General features: G+C 41.7%; 1 protein-coding gene across 4 annotated transcripts in view; it reads right to left on the bottom strand.

The window, feature by feature from the left end:
• The window catches only part of st3gal1.L (ST3 beta-galactoside alpha-2,3-sialyltransferase 1 L homeolog), an 86832-nt gene that overhangs the window by 39024 nt on the left and 31229 nt on the right, over positions 1-16579 (bottom strand). For 3 of the 4 annotated variants that reach the window (XM_018268276.2, XM_018268277.2, XM_041566655.1), the window contains one exon: positions 9959-10058. The exons of the other annotated variant lie outside the window; for it this stretch is intronic. The gene's annotated coding sequence lies outside the window, so the exon portion shown is untranslated. The remainder of the gene's footprint in view (positions 1-9958; positions 10059-16579) is intronic. 4 annotated transcript variants of the gene reach the window in all.

A 16579-nucleotide genomic window follows, 5' to 3' on the forward strand; every position in this document is an offset into this window, starting at 1 on the left:
TCAAACTGTTGCGGCAGCCGGGGGGTTAAGCCCATCAGTTCCCTGTTACTGGAGCGTAGGGAAGCCAACTTCCATATGTTTCACTCGCTGGGAATTACACTTTTTTTTTTTTGGATGCCCCGAATCCTCGCAACGGAAATGACTGGAATATTCTGGAAAGCGTGAGCTCATCTGGGAAGCCTGAGAAACGCCTGGTCGCTCCGCAGCTACAGATCTGCCAACAGCCACAAAAAAAGCTCTAATTGTTTGCAGTTAAACCCCTACCAATAAACACAAATGATTTCGGTTATTCACTAGAGTTTCATATTTTGCCTCTTTAGAACTGGCCCAGAAAATCAGCGACACCCACAAATAAATGTGTGCGCTACAACTCCCAGCATGTTTTAACCCTTAAACACACCAGTTAATAGTGCTGCTCCTGCAGAATTCTGCACTGAAATCTATTTCTCAAAATAGTACCCAGATTTTTTTATATTTAATTTTGAAATCTGACATGGGGCTAGACATATTGTCAATTTCCCAGCTGACCCCAGTCATGTGACTTGTGCTCTGATAAACTTCAGTCACTCTTTACTGCTGTACTGCAAGTTGGAGTGATATCAACCTATAGCTCCCAATATTTTGTAAATTAAAAGAGGGACACAAAGGGGCAAATTCACTAAGCGCCGAAGCACCGAACGCTAGCGTTACTTCGCTACCGTTTGGCATTTTCGTTACTGCGCAAATTCACTAACGAACGATGGCGTAGATTCGCTAGTGTTACTTCGCACTCTTACGCCTGGCGAAGTTTCGCTACGGACGTAACTACGCAAAATCACTAACGCGCGCAGTGTACTGAACGCTACCTTTTACGCTAGACTTCCTTCGCCACCTCAGACCAGGCGAAGCGCAATAGAGTAGATAGGGATTGCTTCAAAAAAAGTCAAAATTTTTTCTAAGTCCCAAAAAACGCTGGTGTGTCTTCTACATTATGGGTGATAGGCTGAAAAAGATCGAAAAATTTTTTGGGGCTCCCCTCCTTCCCCCCTACATTTCCTGTCTCATGGCAACTTACCTATACAGTGAGCACATGTGTAGGGCAAAATAAAATTTTTATTTGATGTTTTGAAGGTTTTCTAGGCATTTGTAGTGCTGATACGTATTCCTCCATTGAAATTTGAATTTGGCGCCGTATGCAAATTAGCCTTCGCTAGCGTAACTTCGCTTCACTTAGCGAATCAACGCTAGCGCAACTTCGCAACCTTACGCTACCCCTGAGCGCAACTTCGGATTTTAGTGAATTTGCGAAGCGCTGGCGAAACTACGCCTGGCGAAGTGTGGCGAAGTGCGGCGAAGTTACGCCTGGCGCAACTACGAATCTTAGTGAATTTGCCCCAAAATGTTTTGATCACGCCCATTTTTGTGGCCACACTCCCTGATTACCATGTTCATTTTGGAACAAATTTGGGAGGTTATGAAAGTTTGAGCATATTTCTGTGTTTTTTTTGAATTATCACAGTTTTGCTAATGAAGGTGAATTGCTCTTTAAGCTGTGAGTCTAACTTCTCCCAAGAGACATGCTTATCTTATATTGTTACAATTACTTATTTGCTTATCTTAAAATTGTTACAAAAGTATCTTATCTGCAGCTGTGGCTGTTCTGGGCTCTCTGCCAAAAGCCAATTAAGTTAGAAACATTGTTTCTTTTTCTGCCTGTTCAGTGCAGAGAAAATCAAGACTTTCCAGTACAAACGAGGGACTGCAGGTTGAGCTGTCAAAAGAGGGACTGTCCCTCTAAAAACAAGACAGTTGTGAGGTATGCAGTATCCCAGATTTTTTTACATTTACTTTTGAAATCTGACATGGGGCTAGACATATTGTCAATTTCCCAGATGCCACCAGTCATGTGACTTGTGCTCTGATAAACTTCAGTTACTCTTTACTGCTGTACTGCAAGTTGGAGTGATATCACCTCCCTCCCCTGCCCAGCAGACTAACAAAAGAACAATGGGAAGGTAACCAGATAGCAGCTCGCTAACACAAGATAACAGCTGCCTGGTAGATCTAAGAACAGCACTCAATAGTAAAATCCAGGTCCCACTGAGACACATTCAGTTACATTGAGAAGGAGAAACAATAGCCTGCCACAAAGCAGTTCCATACTAAAGTGCTGGCTCTTTCTGAAATCACATGACCAGGCAAAATGACCTGAGATGCACCTACACACCAATATTACAACTAAAAAATACACTTGCTGGTTCAGGAATTAAATGTTATATCGTAGAGGGAATTATTTGCAGTGTAAACAGTGTCATTTAGAAATAAAAACGACATAAGAAAAGCTACCGAAGCAGTTTATTGCCAATAGATTAGCCACTATAGTGCAAGCTATACCACTATATTTATTCTGTAGAATGCTTTAACATACCTGAGTAAACAGCTCTAGAACTCTCTCTGTTTGTTTAGTATAGCAGCTGCCATATTAGCTTGGTCTGACATCACTTCCTGCCTGAGTCTTTCCCTGATCACTCGCTCTGTGCTCAGATTACAGCAGGGAGGGGAGGAGAAAGAGGAACAAACTGAGCATGCTCAAGCCCTAGCCCTGGAGGTTTAAGCTGAAAATAGGAAGTCTGATACAGAAGCCCATGAGTACACAATAGAAGGAAAGAAATGTGGTGTTTCTTTTGACAGAGGACTCAGAGCAGCATTACTTTGAGGGGGTTACTGGTGTATTTATATAGACCTTTCTGATGAAGCTTACTTATTTTTAACCTTTCCTCCTCCCTTAATAATATGCTGGAAGATATAGTTAAGCAACATGTAGGCACGCACCAAACTGTAAAGTTTATATCCCCTTTAAAACCCAAAGGATTTTTCTTTTTCATCTCTTTCTCTAAGACAACATGAAACTAAAATATGTTTATCATAGGGCGAAATGTGACTCAATTACATCTGTCCTTCAGACGACTGAGTCGTTTCATTATGTAAATGCCGTGCAGTTAATAATTAAGACTTTCCTGCATAATCAGTGCCGCGGCTGGTGGACTCATTACAAATGAAAGGCCGGCATTTAGAGAGCAAAGAAAAAATGGTGTTTTAATGGGAGAAAACCTATATTATATTCAATTGAAATTCCTTCATAAAATTACAGTCATGAGGGATTTGGGAACCTATAAAGGAACAACAACGAGGGCTGCCATTATGTAGTGATGTCACAATATGTAGGCGTGTTTCTGTTCCTATTGTCCTTCTGCGACATCCTGTAACTCAGGAAATGAGGTGTGGCTGCTGTAATGATTGGCAGGTGTCCCCACATATCAGTAAGGGATGTTATGAGCTTTGGCGTGTATATGACAGTGATAGGAAAGGTTATATAGGGATTTTTGGGTTGAAAAAGTTCCAACATTCTGATTTAACCCACAGCTTTTATGAAGTGCACTTATATACGTAAATAACAGCAACCAATTGGATGTTTGCTGCAATTAATATGACTGCACAAGACCTTTAAATATCAAATGCTGATTGGTTGCTGTACTTGGGAAAAAGCTGCCCATGTTACTTTACTGAGCAACATGTATCTCAAGGTAGAGAGTCGGTTACACGCATTGGGTCGGTTACACGCGGGTTACCCGCAAAAACCTGTGGTACCCTGCTGGTTGTGGGTAGAAGTACAGGTGCGGATATAGACGCGGGTCGATGGTTCTGCGGGTCACGGGTCGGGCCACCGTTCTTCTCAATAGCGCTTTTAACACCTTTTTTCTGATCACGCCTACTTCCGATGATGTCACTTCCGGTTTACAATGACAGCACTTTCTAATTCTTAATGGTCAGCGGGTCGCGGGTCCTGGTTGCGGATAAGGTACTTGCGGGTCGTGGGTCCAAGCGGGTAAGAATGAGGGTTGCAGGTCCGGGTTGCGGATTGCAGGTTGCGGGTACGGGTTCCAAAAAATGGACCCGCGCAGGACTCTATCTCAAGGCAGTGATCTTAAGCTGTTGTTGAACTACAACCAGGGGCGCTTTGCGAATGAGGAGAGTTGAGGCTGTTGCCTAAATGGCAGCGCCCCACTAGGTACCAGGGACGGCAAAAATGCCGCTCCTCGTACTTCCTAGAATTTCCGATTTTCAAACTGGAAATTTGGCTCTTCTAGCGTAGTTAGGATCTATGCGCCAGCGTACTGGCCCTCTCTGCCGCCCTTGTGGACCCCCTGGACTTTCTCAGGCGCAAAAAGGTAAGCGACCGGGGGAGGGGGTGGCAGCAACTGCGGCTGCCTCAGGCGGCGGAGGGGCCAGGATCAACCCCTGACTACAACTTCACCATCCAACAAAATCCATGCTAGAGTTCTAGTTCAGCAACATTTAGGGGAGTCGTTGCAGGTCGAATACAGCTGGTATACGGTGAATGTTCCCAATAGGGGGGCTGAAGGGTTAACAACTCCAGGTTGCTAAAGTACAGATAATTCAGGGATGCGTCATTAAATAAAACTAAAGCCCGGAATACATGCAAGCACGGACAAGCCCCTCTGCTATGTCTGTTCTTTCCCAATGATATGAATGTTTTTTACCCTTAACCCTTTATAAATGCTGTAGAGGAGAAGAGGGAACCTTAACCATCATGCTGACACTCTAATTCATTGTGACGTCACTACATGGTAAATAAAGCCTAAAGGTGTTTGTTATTTCAGACCAGTGCAGTCATGAGGGTGTCTCAATCTCCTACAGTTGTGCCTGTCAGTGGGATAGAGTTTAAAGGGCAAGTCAACCCCAAAATAAACCTGTGCCTAATAAAAGAAAACATAATTCTAAGCAACTTTCCAATATACATTTATTAAAAATGTTTAGTATTTGCCTAACTCCTGGTTGTTACTCTTTAAACAATGTTGCAAAAGTCTTTGGTTCGCCAGCAAAGACAGTTGCCTTGTCTTGCATTGTATCAACAGTCTGAACCACCAGTGCAGAGACTAGAAAGGGACACACACTGCTTCCAATAGCAATACAGGTTGCAAGTAATTTAAAAAAGTAGAAAATGTGTAAAAAAATAATATTGCAAAGTTATGTTTTCTTTTATTTGGCAGAACATTATTTTTTAGGTTTACATTCCCTTTAAAGAACAAGTCGAGTCCTATGGCAAATAAGATATGCAATCATGCTCCAATTACTTTCTTGGCTTGACTTTACCTGGCAAAGCCTTTTTTCTACTGTTGTTCTTGGGGGTAGCTGGAAACAGGCAAACTAGGGGCTATAAGCAAGGTGGGGCTCACACAAGAGCTGGGGTTCTAATTTACTTTACGTTTGCTTTAAATGAACAGAAACACCAAAAAAAATAGAGCATTTTAAGGAAATTAACATCTAATATACTGTTAGCATTCACTGGAAAAAGTCACATGTTTGCTTCGGACAGTGTCGGACCGGGGGGCCCAGGGCCCATCAGGGCTGCTGTCCCAGGACCCCCCTCCGGTCTCCCTTGCTGAGTCTGCGCCGCTACGTCGCGTATGCGTGCATTCGCAAAATGTTTTTTTACTGCAAGAAGAAGCTTCCGAATTTCGGATCTGGGCCAGCGGGGCCCACAAGAGCCAGGGGCCCACCGGGGTTTTTCCCGGTGTCCCGCCGGCCCAGTCCGACCCTGGCTTCAGAAACACTACTATAGTTTATATAAACAAGCTGCTGTGTAGCCATGGGGGCAGCCATTCAAGCACAGGATACACAGTAGATAACAGATAAGCACTACTATAGTTTATATAAACAAGCTGCTGTGTAGCCATGGGGGCAGCCATTCAAGCACAGGATACACAGTAGATAACAGATAAGTACTACTATAGTTTATATAAACAACTGCTGTGTAGCCATGGGAGCAGCCATATAAAGAAACAGGATACACAGTAGATAACAGATAAGTACTACTATAGTTTATATAAACAAGCTGCTGTGTAGCAATGAGGGCAGCCATTCAAGCACAGGATACACAGTAGATAACAGATACGTACTACTATAGTTTATATAAACAAGCTGCTGTGTAGCAATGAGGGCAGCCATTCAAGCACAGGATACACAGTAGATAACAGATAAGTACTACTATAGTTTATATAAACAAGCTGCTGTGTAGCAATGAGGGTAGCCATTGAAGCACAGGATACACAGTAGATAACAGATAAGTACTACTATAGTTTATATAAACAAGCTGCTGCGTAGTCATGGGTGCAGCCATTCAAGCACAGGATACACAGTAGATAACAGATAAGTACTACTATAGTTTATATAAACACTTAGTTCTTATCTGTTATCTACTGTGTATCCTGTGCTTGAATGGCTGCCCCCATGGCTAGACAGCAGCTTGTTTATATAAACTATAGTAGTACTTATCTGTTATCTACTGTGTATCCTGTGCTTGAATGGCTGCCCCCATGGCTACACAGTAGCTTGTTTATATAAACTATAGTAGTAGTTATCTGTTATCTACTGTGTATCCTGTGCTTGAATGGCTGCCCCCATGGCTACACAGCAGCTTGTTTATATAAACTATAGTAGTGTTTCTGAAGCAAACACAGCAGCTGTACAAGTGCAGAACAACAGTAAATTCTAGTTTTATAATACACAAGATCCATGAATATCCTGTAAATTATATCCTTATAAACGGTGCTTAGTGATGTCGTCGCTATAATTGGAGCTTAGTGATGTCATTTCTGTCACATGACTCACTGAAACTTGTGTATTATAATAAATAAAGTACCCCCTGTTGCAAAATATGAGGCTATTAGAAGTCACCTCGGAGTTCCATGACCTGTATAAAAGCACTCGGCCTTTTGCCTGCTGCTTTTATACGGTCACGGAACTCCTCTGTAACTTACAGTATAATATCCTTATATTTTACAACAGGAGGTACTTTATTCACTGAATTTCAGTTTTTTGTGTTACCGTTCCTTTAAGTAAGAAGATAGTGAGGCACCTCTATCGCCTGTTTTGCAAGGACCTCACCAAATCAGAGCTACTGCCAAGATATGCCTTATCTTCTGCCTCCCCATCCACTTCCAACCTCAAGATCCTCCTCCCTACCCTGGAGGTGACCTTCCAGCAAGCTCCTCACATGCTCCAGCCCCCACTCCTACGCACTTCAGCCTCCCTCCTATCTTTTCTACATTCTACACGGGCCCAGACCTGACTCCATATCTCTGGAACATTCTCCCTCTCCATATTTCCCACATACCCCATAAATCAAGAACATTCTGAAAACCCATCTGCTAAGGAAATGCATTGAAGATCTTCTCCAGCACCAACTGTATATAGGGCTGATCTTGGACTATACAAATATATTCTCTGACCATAGCTTCACGTAGGTGGAAAAAGTCCAGGAATCATCGAACCCAAGCACCTTCCTACCTGAAACAGCTCCATTGCAAATGCACTCAGCATCAATAACAAAAATCACTCAATAAAGTAGAGGACATCCCAATCCCTACCCCTTTAAATGGACCCCATATTGTTTATCATTAAACGTCTGACATCCCCTTGGGTCTGGCACTTTCTCTTTCAGCAACATGTTCTCGGCATGTGTCAGATGTCAGACAGGCTTGGAACGTTTTGGGTTTGGACGCCCAGTTCCCTCTGTTGGAACGAAGCAGCCTTTGAAAAGTCGCCACCTGGTTCCAACCCAAAAAACAATCCAGTGCCAGAGAAGGCAGCGTATGAAGGCCGCGAGCCCACGCTGATTGTTACCATAAGGCTCCACTATGGGTTACAGTCATAGAAAAGAAACAGCCACTCAGAATAGAGGCAGCAGCAAAAGGAGCAACTTAAAGCCCGGCAGTTTTATACCTCCTTTATGTGATATGTAATGATTGTGGGATAAATCTCGCCCATAAACAGGGTTTATTTTCACTGAAATCAACACTGCACATGTTGCAAGGGTGAGCAGAGCTTAGGTTTGCAGGAAATAAAAGGGTTGCTAATTATATACAATTACCGGAGAGTTATTAGGGGTGATATCACAGTGGAGTTTTCTGCAAGGCTGAAACTGCAAGCAACGCCGGCTAATAGCTTCACGTTTTCTTTCAAGTAGACAAAAGGAGAGTGAAACATAAATGTAGTGGCTGTTTAAGGACACTTATAAGGCATTTGCCCTGGAGCAGATATTAAAGGAGAAGTTAACCTTCCTCTTACACTAGGTATATTGTCGACACAAGACATTTACTCAGCTTCATTTATTCCGTGGCTGCTGATTTTATTCTCATTAGTTTATTTCTTATCTTTCTATCCCAGCCTTATCCCAGTCTGCCATCCGTAATACTGGCAATCTCCCACAGTCTGTCACACCGGGAGCCAGATAGCAGCTTAAATGGCAAGCTACAGAGATGTAGGATAAAGAAAAATGATTCAAAACTCAGGTTCTAAGAAAAAAACAAAGGTCATTTCTATATGGCCGTCTGCATTGTAGTGTTTATTGCAGTGAGTGTTTATTGCAGTGAGTGTTGATTGTAGTGAGTGTTTATTGTAGTGAGTGTTTATTGTAGTGAGTGTTTATTGTAGTGAGTGTTTATTGTAGTGAGTGTTTTTCATAGTGAGTGTTTTTCATAGTGAGTGTTTATTGTAGTGAGTGTTTATTGTAGTGAGTGTTTATTGTAGTGAGTGTTTATCGTAGTGAGTGTTTATTGTAGTGAGTGTTTATTGTAGTGAGTGTTTATTGTAGTGAGTGTTTATTGTAGTGAGTGTTTATTGTAGTGAGTGTTTATTGTAGTGAGTGTTTATTGTAGTGAGTGTTTATTGTAGTGAGTGTTTATCGTAGTGAGTGTTTATCGTAGTGAGTGTTGATCATAGTGAGTGTTGATCATAGTGAGTGTTGATTGTAGTGAGTGTTTATCGTAGTGAGTGTTTATCGTAGTGAGTGTTTATCGTAGTGATTGTTTATTGTAGTGAGTGTTTATTGTAGTGAGTGTTTATCGTAGTGAGTGTTTAATGTAGTGAGTGTTTATTGCAGTGAGTGTTTATTGCAGTGAGTGTTTATTGTAATGAGTCTTTATTGTAGTGAGTGTTTATAGTAGTGAGTGTTTATTGTAGTGAGTGTTTATTGTAGTGAGTGTTTATTGTAGTGAGTGTTTATCGTAGTGAGTGTTTATCGTAGTGAGTGTTTATTGTAGTGAGTGTTTATCGTAGTGAGTGTTTATCGTAGTGAGTGTTTATTGTAGTGAGTGTTTATTGTAGTGAGTGTTTATTGTAGTGAGTGTTTATCGTAGTGAGTGTTTATTGTAGTGAGTGTTTATTGTAGTGAGTGTTTATCGTAGTGAGTGTTTATCGTAGTGAGTGTTTATTGTAGTGAGTGTTTATTGTAGTGAGTGTTTATTGCAGTGAGTGTTTATCGTAGTGAGTGTTGATTGTAGTGAGTGTTGATTGTAGTGAGTGTGTATCGTAGTGAGTGTTTATTGCAGTGAGTGTTTATTGTAGTGAGTGTTTATTGTAGTGAGTGTTTATTGCAGGATCAACTGCCCAATGGTAAAGGCCTGAATTGTGCACAATTGCACAAGAGCAAAAAGTAGGGCAAAATTCCTGATTTCTGCTCCTTGAACTACGGTTACACACTGAGGAATGGAGTGCATGAAGCTCATATCTACATCACAACATAGAAGAATATTGCCACAAAATGTTCAGCACAAACACACACCCCTGCACCCCCAAATTCCTTCTATTTATTGCACCCTACTTGCCAACAACCATTCAGCAATTGCATGAGCTTGTCACACCTTCACCAACTCCCCAATAAACCTCACCCTGCTTGACACCAGGAGGAATAATAATTAGGGATGCACCAGATCCGGGGATTCGGCCGAATCCTTTGTGAAAGATTCGTCCGAATACCAAACTGAATCCTAATTCGCATATGCAAATTTGGGGTGAAAAAGGCAGAATCCTGAACTGAATCCTGGATGCGGTGCATCCCTAATAATAATACAGCCAATAGGTAAGTCGCATTTATATTAATTGTGTTTATTTTTACCTTTACATGCGACGGCTTCCGTTAAAACTTCTGCCTGAAATTCCAGGGGATCCACAGACGAGTGTTGCTCAGTGTTTCCTATATCTGGTGCCACAGGAATCTGAGCAAAAACACAAGAGGGGCCAGATCAGTATTTTCCTTATCTGTAAGAGCCAGAGAGGCGGCTCCTTGTAACAGAAACAGTATTGCAACAGTATTGTGGGGAAAAAGCAACAGCGAGGGTTTCCCATGCAAATTATAATACTCCCACCGTCCCAAGTATTAAAACAAAAAATAATAAGGAATAGGCTGGATTCTGAGCAACTAAACCCAGGGAAGGGATAGGCTGCACTCTGAGTAGTTAGAGCCAGGGAAAATATTGGCTGGACTTTGAGCATGTTAAACCCAGAGAAGGGATAGGCTAGAGTCTGAGCAACTAAACCCACTGAATGGATAAGCTGGATTCTGAGCAGTTAAACCCAGAGAATGGATGGGCTGGACTCCACACAGTTAAAGCCAGGGAAAGAATATGCTGGACTCAAAGGTTAAAGCCATTGAAGGTATAGGCTGGATTCTGAGCAACTAAACCCAAAGAAGGTGTGGTGTGTTTACCTCCAGCCACCAGAGGGCTTCAGTCGATAATAATAAGTGTTTATGTAGTTCTTATCTTTAGACTTTTATTCAGAGTAGTGATAGTACACATCAGTGGAGCCTCATGGCTGTATCTCCGTTCCTGAACCAACAAGAGTCTAAAGATAAGAACTACATAAACACTTATTATTATCGACTGAAGCCCTCTGGTGGCTGGAGGTAAACACACCACAGAAGGGATAGGCTGAACTCTGAGTAGATAAAACCAGGGAAAATATAGGCTGGACTCTGAGCAGATAAAACCAGGGAAAATATAGGCTGGACTCTGAGCAGATAAAACCAGGGAAGGAATAGGCTGGACTATGAGTAGATAAAACCAGGGAAAATATAGGCTGGACTGAGCAGATAAAACCAGGGAATAAATAGGCTGGACTCTGAGCAGATAAAACCAGGGAAGGAATAGGCTGGACTATGAGTAGATAAAACCAGGGAAAATATAGGCTGGACTGAGCAGATAAAACCAGGGAAGGAATAGGCTGGACTCTGAGCAGATAAAACCAGGGAAGGAATAGACTGGACTCTGAGCAGATAAAACCAGGGAAGGAATAGACTGGACTCTGAGCAGATAAAACCAGGGAAGGAATAGACTGGACTCTGAGCAGGTAAAACCAGGGAAGGAATAGGCTGGACTCTGAGCAGATAAAACCAGGGAAGGAATAGACTGGACTCTGAGCAGATAAAACCAGGGAAGGAATAGACTGGACTCTGAGCAGATAAAACCAGGGAAGGAATAGGCTGGACTCTGAGCAGGTAAAACCAGGGAAGGAATAGGCTGGACTCTGAGTAGATAAAACCAGGGAAGGAACAGGCTGGACTCTGAGCAGATAAAACCAGGGAAAATATAGGCTGGACTCTGAGTAGATAAAACCAGGGAAGGAATAGGCTGGGCTCTGAGTAGATAAAATCAGGGAAGGAATAGGCTGGACTCTGAGCAGATAAAACCAGAGAAGGAATAGGCTGGACTCTGAGTAGATAAAATCAGGGAAGGAATAGGCTGGGCTCTGAGCAGATAAAATCAGGGAAGGAATAGGCTGGACTCTGAGCAGATAAAACCAGGGAAGGAATAGGCTGGACTCTGAGCAGATAAAACCAGGGAAGGAATAGGCTGGACTCTGAGTAGATAAAACCAGAGAAGGAATAGGCTGGACTCTGAGCAGATAAAACCAGGGAAGGGATAGGCTGGATTGGGAACAGTTAAAGCCATGGCTAGGCTGGGAATTTAAGCATTTAGCACTGAGCTAAAGAAAGTTGTATTGTTATACATAATTCACAAAAAGTAGAAAGTATTTTATGTTCAAATCTGATCCATTTATGATGTAATATATAAAAAAAGAGAAGCAAGCTTTTCAACATATTATTTGTGTCCCTTTATCAGGCAGAATTCCAAGCCAGTGAAAGGGGTCGGCTGTGCGCTCTTTTGAGCAGGAACCCTCGGTGCTTTTGTGGGAACGTGTTGCAGTTGGCAGTTTTTGTGCTTCGCTACACGTGCTGGTAATGATTGTTAGGCACCGCAGCGTATGTCAAACGCAGAATTCTTATCTCCACAAAAAACATGCCTGTGGTTGTTAGTGCTGCATTCACACAGCTCTGAAAGGCGCTTGTATTTCCATTCTTCACATCTCGACACAAGGCAACAAACAAGCCACTTCAGAATACACAAAAAAGTACATGTTAACCCCTTCAGCGCCAACGTAACGGTGCAAACCAGCCGTCTGTTGGCCATAATCTAGCCCAGGGTCGGACATATTGACCTGTAATAACAGGAAAGGCAATACAGGTATGGGACCTGTTATACAGAATGCTCGGAACATGGGGTTTTCATGGGACATGGGGTTTTCCAGATAACGGGTCTTTCTGTAATTTGGATCTTCATACCTTAAGTCTACTAGAAAATCATGTAAACATTAAATAAACCCAATAGACTGGTTTTGCTTCCAATAAGGATTAATTATATCTTAGTTGGGATCAAGTACAATGTACTAGGGATGCACCGAATCCAGGATTTGGTATTTTTCTGCAGGATTCGTATTCGGCGAATCCTTGTGTGTGGCCGAACCAAATCTGAATCCTAATTTGCATATGTAAATTAGGTGTGGAAAGGGAAATCACGTGACTTTTCATCTCAAAACAAGGAAGTAAAACATTTTCATATAGGCTGGACTCTGAGTAGATAAACCCAGGGAAGGAATAGGCTGGACTTTTTCCTTTCCCGCCTCTAATTTGCATATGCAAATTCAGATTTGGTTCGGTATTCGGCCAAATCTTCAACGAAGGATTCGGGGATATATATTACTACAGAGAAAAAGGAAATAATTTACTACAGAGAAAAAGGAAATAATTTAAAAAATTTTTTGATTATTTTAATAAAATGGAGTCGGCCATTCCGTAATTCGGAGCTCTCTGGATAACGGGTTTCCAGATAACGGATCCCATACCTGTACCAGAATAAACAGATAATGTAAAGGGGAGCAGAGCTATTTTGGGGGAGTCTGGTTGTTGCAGTTGGGGAGCCTGTGCAAAACTCAATTGTGTATCAATGCCTTTTCTTCTTGTTGTTCACTTTAAATTAACTGTTAGTATGATGTAGAGAGTGATATTCTGAAACAATTTGCAATTGGTTTTCATTTTTTTTTATTATTTGTGGTTATTTAGCTTTTTATCCAACTCATTTTAAACAATCTGGTTGCTAGGGTCCAAATTACCCTAGTAACCATGAATTGATTTGAATAAGAGACTGGAATATGAGAAGGGCCTTAATAGAAAGATAAGACAAATAAAGTAGCAATAACAATAGGAGCAGATATATCAAGGGTTGAATTTCAAATAAAAAAATTCGAAATTCAAATAAAAAAGAACAACCGAAATGTAATTAAAAAAAAACGAAATAATACATTTTTTTTGGGTGAATGGCCGTTTTCGTTTGAATTCGAATCGTACGAATCAAAGTAATAGCACATTAGCACATAGCACAAATCAAAAAAAAAAAAAAACAAACTTTAATTGACTCCAAATAGGTTCTAGGAGGTCCCCCATAGGCTAAAACAGCAACTCGGCAGGTTTTAGATGCCGAATGGTTGAAGTCGAATTTTTAAAGAGACAGTACATGATAAATTTCGTATTTTTGAATATCGAAATCAAATTTGGACTATTCCCTAGTTGAAGTACACAAAAAATAGCTTGAAATTCTAATTTTTTTCATTCTAATTTTCACTTCGGCCCTTGATAAATCTGCCCCTAAATGTGTAGCTTTACAAAGCATTTGCCTTTTTTTAGATGGGGTCAGTGACCCCCATTTGAAAGCTGTAAAGAATCAGAAGAAGAAGGCGAATAATAGAATAATAGAATTCCCGAGTTTCGCCACCGGCGAATAAATTTGCGAATCCCCCATGAAAATTCGCTGGGAAATTCACTATTTTTCCGTGAAAACATTTGAATTGTGCGATTATTTCGTGAAAAGGTTAGAATCGCTCAATTTTTTAGTGAACACGTTGGAATTGCTGGATTTTTTGGTGAAAACGTTCGAATTGCTCGATTTTAGTGAAGAAGTTTGAAATGCTCAATTTTATTGTGAAAATGTTCCAATTGCACTAATTCTTCGTGAAAACGTTCGAATGTCACGATTTTTTTTGTGAATTTTCGCATTTTGCTGGAAATTCTCGAAATTTTTCGGTGAAGCAAAACGGGAGAAATTCGCCCATCACTAGAACTGGTTTGTTTCTGCTGTAGAATGAAAGTTAGAGGCTAATCAAGACTTGGCTGATGATGATGATGATGAAGAGGGTTTATTCTCGGGATCAAATATTACAGAAAAACAGACAGATCAGACTTCCCATCATTGTTCTACAGGTGATCCGAGCGATGGAAGGGTAAAGAATGTGATAATTTATCCCCAGTGCCGGTTCTGCGCTCAGCGAAACTGCCAGCTGCCCTAAATGAAGGCTCTTCAGAAATACCGAGTGTGAGCTCTCCGCTGCAAGGCGTGGGAATGAATAAACACAGACAAAGGCTCACAGGGAAAAAGTTGGATTTGTGACAGGAGTGGAATGAATGCCCGAGGGACAGGTTGGTTTTCATCCCGGCACCATCGACTGCTGCACAGGTTAAAGTCTAACAAAGTAAAAGAGTAAAAAGCCTTGTAGGGTTTAGACCTTGTGGGAGATAAAGAACGGGGCTATGCAGGTGATGTGGGTCCCCAGTTTTATAAATATGTTAATTTCGCCTATTTTAAGTCTGTCATTCAGACGGCTGCCTTGTTGCTGGGGTTACTGACCATGGCAGCCATGTTTGCAGTTTTATGACCCCCCCCACCCACTCCAGTCCCAGTCTATCTCTGGAGTATTAGCAACTATTGTATCAAGTCTAACCGCTGCCTGTAATGAAACCCAGAGATTCTGCTCAGAAGGGAGAAAGATAAGAAATGTATCAACTAAATGTATCAATTTAGAACAGTTTACAGGGTCGGCGACCCCCCCCCTCCACCAGGGCTGCTTCAGAAGGTGAAAAATGACACTTTACACTTCAATATTAGAAAAACGGTCACACATAGTATATAGAAGGTCATTGGAAAAAGTCGTAATTTCTGGTGATCTGTCTGAAAACAACTAGTTGTTTGAAGGTGAACAACACCTTTAAAGGAGAACTAAATCCCCTGGTTTATAAAAACCCCTACCCTTCATAGTCCCCCCTCCCTGCTCCCCCCCGCACAGGTGTTCACACAAGTAAATGCCCCTAATCTGGTAATTAACTCTCATTGCAGTCAGCGCAGCGGAGCTCACGGCCGCCATCTTCAGCGCTTAGAGAAGCTTCAGAAAGTAAGCGGTGTATCGGCGCATGCGCAGTTGTAACAATATACCAGTCCCGAACAACTGTGCATGCACCGAAAGCAGCGGCAATTGCCGAAGGGACCCGAAGATTCCCGAACCGCAGCAAGGTGACGCCCGGGAGCCCGACTGACTCTGCAATGAGGGGTAATTTGCTTATGTGAACAACTGTGCGGGGGGAGGGGAGCAGGGAAGGGGGACTATGGAGGGTAGGGTTTTTTTATTAGCAACGGGCTTTACTTCTCCTTTAAGATGGCCACACAAAGGCAGAATTCTGCACTGAAATCCATTACTCAAAAGAGCAAACAGATCTTTTGATATTTAATTTTAAAATCTGACATGGGGCTAGACATATTGTCAGTTTCCAGCTGCCCCAAGTCATGTGACTTGTACTGCAAGTTGGAGTGATATCACCATCTCCCTTCCCCCACCCCAACAGAACAATGGGAAGGTAACCAGATAACCGCTCCCTAACACAAGATAACAGCTGCCTGGTAGATCTAAGAACAGCACTCAATAGTAAAATCCAGGACCCACTGAGACACATTCAGTTACATTAAGAGAAATAACAGCCTGTCAGAAAGTAGTTCCATCCTAAAGTGCTGGCACAAATCACATGACTGGGGGCAGCTGGGAAACTGACAATATGTCTAGCCCCATGTCAGATTTCAAAATTGAATATAAAAAAAATCCGTTTGCTCTTTTGAGAAATGGATTTCAGTGCAGAAGTCTGCTGGGGTAGCACTATTAACTGATGTGTTTTTGAAAAAAACATGTTTTCCCATGACAGTATCCCTTTAAGTTAATGTTAAGTATGTTACAGAAAGGCCAATTCTAAACAACTTTTCCAATGGTCTTCTTTTTTTCCTTTTTTATAGTTTTTTAAATTATTTTCCTTCTTCTTCTGACTCTTTTTCCAGCTTTCAAATGGGGGTCACTGACCCCATCTGAAAAACAAATGTTCTGTCAGGCTACAAATGTATTGTTATTGTTTCTTTTTATTACTCATCTTTCTATTCAGGCCTCTCCTATTCATATTCCTGTGCATGGTTGCTAGGGTAATTTAGACCCTAGCAACCAGATGGCTGAAAATGAAAACTGGAGAGCTGCTGAATAAAAGGCTAAATAACTGAATGAAGATTCACTTCCTTGCCCTTTATAAGGAACTGAG

The sequence above is a fragment of the Xenopus laevis genome, chromosome 6L (assembly GCF_017654675.1).
Source record: "Xenopus laevis strain J_2021 chromosome 6L, Xenopus_laevis_v10.1, whole genome shotgun sequence".
Lineage (NCBI taxonomy): Eukaryota > Metazoa > Chordata > Amphibia > Anura > Pipidae > Xenopus > Xenopus laevis.